This window comes from Athene cunicularia (genome assembly GCF_003259725.1).
Source record: "Athene cunicularia isolate RWA chromosome 7 unlocalized genomic scaffold, athCun1 chr7_part1, whole genome shotgun sequence".
Classification (NCBI taxonomy): Eukaryota; Metazoa; Chordata; class Aves; order Strigiformes; family Strigidae; genus Athene; species Athene cunicularia.
In genome coordinates, this window is record NW_020799107.1 from 11,198,626 (window position 1) to 11,204,625 (window position 6,000).

Below are 6,000 nucleotides of genomic sequence, written 5' to 3' on the forward strand. Positions count from 1 at the left end.
CAGTTCTCAGCTCAGACTGCTTATGATTACTTGGAACAACAACAACAAAAAAGTGGACTGTTTTTAAATCCAGCATAGGTAAATAAATCAATTTCCTTTCTTTACAAGAGTTCAGGCTGTACCCGTTTTATAGGCTTATAAAGAAAGTGCTGAACTCTGAAAGTTGTCAGGGCAGAGCTTTAATAAGGATTAGGTCATTGGTATGAAAAGCAATATTGATTTTAAATCTAATAAAGCTAAATCAAAACATGGTTATTGAACACATGCAGAATGAGTGACTACTTGTAAGTAACTTGCTCTTTGAAGAACAGTGGCTCAGACTTGAAACTAAGCCTTTTTCCCTAAATGTAGAAAGAGAGGCTCTGCCATATAACTTAAGCAAACCTCCACAAAGCAGATTTAGGCAAAGGTAATATAAAGGTTTAATTGCCTGCAAGTATCACAGCAAGGATGGCAAGTTTGCTTACAGCTACAGCAGAGAATCTCAAATAACTGGAGCTCAAAGCTTGTAAAAAGGGAGCACTGAAGGACTGGGACACAGGGCCGTGCTTTGTGGATTACTGTGTTTTGGATGTCTGAACTCCTGAAAGGAGCAGAACATGCAGATGGGCATTACCTTTCCTAGAAGCTTCAATCAAGACCCTCTGGGGTTCAAGTGACCTCCCAGTACAGGTGGGGAATGTAGCCCCATCCCTGTCAATGACAAGAGGCAATATTTTCGTACCGATCAACAACTAGCTGCTGTTGGCAAGTGAGTTTCTACAACTGTGGAGTGTCTTTGAGAGTCAACAGTTTCTTGGAAGAGATGGGATGCACCTGACTAAACAGGGAAAAAGTACCATTGCCAACAGGCTGGCCAAGCTCGTAGTCAGAGCTTTAAACCTGAAACAACAGAGGAGGGAGTGGCTCCTCAACAAGCAGCTAAGAAAGCTGAGGACAGGGTAGACAGGCCAAGGGCCTTGGGGTGGTGTGAGCAGAAAGGACACAGCATTCAACAAACAAGAGCTGAAGAGGCATCCTTCTGAGAGCAGGCACGTAAAGAAGGAGGAGCGTGCAGAATGGTCTGAAGGGGAAGGTCTCGAGCCCAGGGAATTGGTATGCTTGAGTGCCTCTGAAATGTTTCTATGTTAGGAGACAATTGGAAAAATTAGAAGTCTGTGTGCCATTACAGCGCTACAACCTTCCTGGGACCATGGGGGCTTGGTGGGATAGCTCAGATGGCTAGGGTGCTGTGGTGGAGGGATATAAGCTTTTTAGGAAGGACAGGCTAGGAATGTGAGGAGGGGTTAAAAAGTTACCCTTTATGTGAAAGGCAAGCAGGAATGCATGGGGCTCTGTGCCTTGGTATGGATCTGGAGTCAAGTGACCCCCCAGTCTCTTTAATAAAGGGGATGAGTCTCTTTTAATAAAGTAACAAGCAATAGGACAAGAGGGAATAGCCTCAAGCTGTGCTAGGGCAGGGTCAGACTGGCTCTTAGGAAGCATTTCTTTCCAGAAGGGGTTGTTGGGCGTTGGAATGGGCTGCCCAGGGCAGGGGGGAGTCCCCATCCCTGGAGGGGTTGAAGAGTCGGGTTGACCCAGCGCTGAGGGATCTGGTGGAGTTGGGAACGGTCAGTGTGAGAGTCATGGTTGGACTGGAGGAGCTTCAAGGGCTTTTCTAGCAGAGATGATCCTGTGATTCTGTGAAGAGCTTAAATGTAAAGATAAGTGAACAGACCAAGATGGGCGCTCTTGTAGTAGGTAAATTGTGTCAGTTTCCTGGTCAGGTAAAAATAGATGAGGCTTTCTTCAAACATGCAGAAGTCGCCTCAATTTCAGAGGTTCTGGTCTTTAACCAGGGGGACTTTGATCATCCTGCTATCTGCTGGAAGGACAAGACAGCAGGGCTCAAGCAGTCTAGCAAATCTGATTATTCTAGTGCATTGATGATGAATTCCTGACACAGGTGATCAAGATGTCAACAAGGACGGTGCTCTTCTGGACCTGAAGCTTACAAACAAGGAAGGACTATTTGGGAATGTGGAAGTCACAGAAGCAGCACTGGCTGCAGTGACCATGAGATAGTGGAGTTGAAAATCCGAAGAGGAGGGAACAGGGTAAAAAGCAGGGCCACAGCGCTGGATTTCAGGAGAGCAGACTTTGGCCTTTTCAGGCTTGGAAGAGTCCCATATGATACAGTCCTGGAGATTAGAGGGGTCCAGGAGAGTTGGCTGATACTCAAGGATTCTACAAGCTCAAGAAAAGTCCACCCCAACAATTGAGAAATCAAGCACGGGCTGCAGAAGGTCTTCATGGATGAGCAAGGAGTTCCTAACTGAACACAAGATATAAATAGGCAGTGTACAAGAGCTGGACGCAGGACAAGTGACCCAAGAAGAGTAAAGAGTTGCCATCTGGTCTTGTACATACAATGTTAAGAAAGCCAAAGCCAACCTGGAGTTAAATCTGCCAAGGAACATGAAAGACATCATGAAAGAAAAGAGGAAGACTAGGGAAATCATGAGCCCACTGCTGAATGGGGGAAGGACAAATACCATAGAAAAGACTATGGCACATAATGCCTTCTTTACTAATAAAAACATCCTTTAGGAATCCCAAGCCCCTGAGATCAGAGGGAAAATCTGGAGCAAGGAAGACTCACCGTTGGTGAAAGACCACCAGGCTTAGGGAGCACTTAAGAAAAACTGGACATATATAGCTCCATGGGCCCTGATGGTTGAACTCACAGGTGACTGGTCAACGGGCAGTGGGTACAAATTAAAATATATGAAATTCCTTATGAACACAAGAAAACATATTTTTTACTGTCCGGGTGGTCAAACACATGCACAGGTTGCCCACAGATGTTATAGAGTTTCCATCCTTGGAGATACTCAAAACTCAATTGCATATAGTCATGCTCAAGCAGGGACATTGGACTAAATGATCTCATAAAGTTCTTACCAACCTAAAAGATTCAGTGATCAAAACTTCTCAAGGATTTTTGTGAATTACCACCGGCCTCCTCTCTGTTTCATTACTTGTAATACACACTAGACATCTAAACCACATTAAGCTAAAGTTAGTTCTTCCATCATTTTTCTTTAACCTCTCTTCAGCTCAATGAATATAATCTGTTTTAAAGATAATTAAATCATCATAAACCATCTTCTGCTACTCTTTGTTCTGTTTGGATCAAAGGTCTCAAGCTTTGAACTTAATACCTTTTGAACTTAAGAACCACGCAAGGTAATTGCTGGGAACATAACTTACAATGTCGTTGTCAAATGTAATGGAAATGAGTGAGAAGCAGTGTAATTCCCTAGAAGTTTTAAATTATTCCATCTCCATAAAAATGTAAGAATTAAATGAAAAGCACAATGAAGGTTGAAAGATCAAGTGGTCAATGACAAGGACATTTCAAACATTCAGTTTGCTCTCCTAATAGAAAGTGAATCTCTTGCTATGTCATTTGTTCCAGCTGCTGCAAGCCTCTTCTTGTTAAAGGACAATTTTGCAAAGAAAGCACTTTGTTATGAACATATTCCATATAATACCTGAGTATGTGCATCCCAGGCCCATTAAAACTCCCTAAAAATCTTCCATTTTTGCAATTTTATGAACATGTGTTCATGTAATTTAAGAAAATATAAGGTAATAAAAGTGCAAGAGAATAAATATAAAGTTACGATAGCACTGAAGATGCTTACAAATATATCTGAAATAGTAAACAATTATACAATGCACCATATATAACTTCTCCTTCCCTTAATTAGCTCTCTAGTTTCCTTTGCAATGAGGTTGCTTCTCTATTTACAAACAGAGTTGCCTCTGGCTATCACATACTGCCACTATAAAACACTGTTAAAGGCACTGCCTCTCTAGCCTTGGACTACTAACTATATTTCAGTACAGAATTATTTTTTTTAAAAAGACTCAGTGCAACTGGCTAGGTTTCTTATCTACACCTTAGAAATACAAAGAACAGAAAGAAAAAAAATCACAGCAATGTCAGGTCACAATACAAGGAAAACCAAAGAATTCATCATTTTTTCTGTGGAATGTTTCCTATGGAAAAAAAAGGTGCATTCCTTTGGTAGCAAAATTTCAGATCAGTTGGCATCTGATTTGTCTACTAGATATGATATATCTACTTCTTCATGATACCTTCCCTGTAGTGGTTAAGTTCTTAGGACACCAAAGACTTTGAAGATACTACTAAACTGGCTAGAAATGTCTACTTACTCATCACAGAATAATGAAGAGTCCCCAACAGAAAAATGCTTGAGAAGCTCCTAGGAGGAGATAACTAATGCACTTCTTTAGGCAACAAGTATCCCAGTGACCTGTCTGGTGTAAAAGGTGGCTGAAGAGCTCCTTGGGAAGCAGAAGCAGAGCTGAAGAAGTTCCGTAAGACTGCATAGCAAAACCTTCTACCTGGACAGAATAACTCTGATGAAGCTGTGCATCTCTGAGATTTTCTCTTATGATGACAAGCAGTTAGAGGAAATTGCTGGTTCTGCACAATTAAAAGGACAAGGCTCCTTCAACACTGCAGATGACGGATCACCTCAGTTACCAAAGACTGACAGAGATGAAAGTTGGGCATGACTTTAAGTAAAACTTGAGACAGATCTATTTTCAAGATCTTTTCCAATTTAGGAGTCCAACGCAGTAATGTGGCATTTCTCCAGTCTTGCTCATTCTAGTAATGGTTACTCAAAGTAGAGAACAAGTTTGAATCACTGAGGGGATTGCTTTCAGATATGAGATTAGTAACAGTCTTGTTGACAAGGGCATCTCTGCTGGAGGGAATATCTTAGTCATGCCCTTCAGAGACTTCAGTGTTGCTGGACAGACTGGTGTGCATCAAAGGATACAGGTTGGTGGCTGAAAACAACCACACACACCTTCAAAGTTTAGGATAAATCATCACATTTTCATACAGCTCATCCAGGGTTATCTGGTAGGAGAAGGTCAAAGAGATCACACTTCACAACAAAGCAAAACCTCATTCCACTTTGCTAGATACATACAGCTGGTCAAAACTTTGTGCAGATAGGAACATGTTGGAAGGTGGTTGAGACAGCACTACTGTTGGTATCTACCCAGTTTATATCCTGGAAAGTGCAGAGGATGCCCAGTGGGGTGGAGTGACTTCCCTGTTTTGGGAACGGGGTGGAGTAGCAGAAGGTACTAGCCAGGACCCAGCCAGCCTCAGCACCTTCTGTGCTGGTACCATCAACCACGCAGCATCCTGCTCCTCCCTGAAAGCACTGTGGGGGACACAGGCATTGGTGGGGCGGCACAGCATGTCCCACTGTCCAGCGGAAGAGAGAAGCCAGGGAGGATGACAGACCATCTCAGCCCTGACTGTGCCATGCTGTGCAGAAACCAGCAGAAACCTGCCTTTCCTTCCTCTGTAGAAGGACAAACTCAGGGAAGAAAGAGAACAACTCTGGATAGCTGGAGACACAGCTTGGAAGAAAAAATAGAGGGGAAAAAAAAAGAGATAATAAAGGCTCAGCTCAAAAGCATACTTGAGACAGACAACCAAGAAAGTGTTGGTCTTGAGTCAAGGATGTGGCTAGGAATCAAGAGGTGGGAGGTAGGTGGTGTGGAGTGGGTACATGAGCTGGGATGTTGAAGAGAAAAAAGAACACTAGCAGAAAGGCGTAAGGAAAGAGTGCATCCACAGGGGAGTGTGGATGCGGACAAGAAGAAAATATATTGCTGGGGGATAGAATTAATTACTCAGAAATGATAACACAAGTCTTGCTCTTCTGGCTATTGATGTGACTTCCCACATGAGGTACCCCTTGCATTCTAATTTTTAACTTTTATAGACTAAGGAGAAACAAGAGATGATAAGGGAGAGGCCAGGATGGCCATAGGCCACTTAGAGAGCTGGCAGAGCCTTCTGCAGCAGCCAAAGCCTAGAAAAATCTCGTGGGGGTTTTTTCTTTTTTTTGTTTGTTTGTTTGTTTGTTTGTTGTTTCCCCCCCCCCCCTCTGAAATGAT

The 6,000-nt window shown here is 42.8% G+C and overlaps 1 protein-coding gene across 6 annotated transcripts in view; it reads right to left on the bottom strand.

The window, feature by feature from the left end:
• The window catches only part of HDAC4 (histone deacetylase 4), a 236,519-nt gene that overhangs the window by 57,274 nt on the left and 173,245 nt on the right, over nucleotides 1-6,000 (bottom strand). The gene's annotated exons all lie outside the window — the stretch shown is intronic.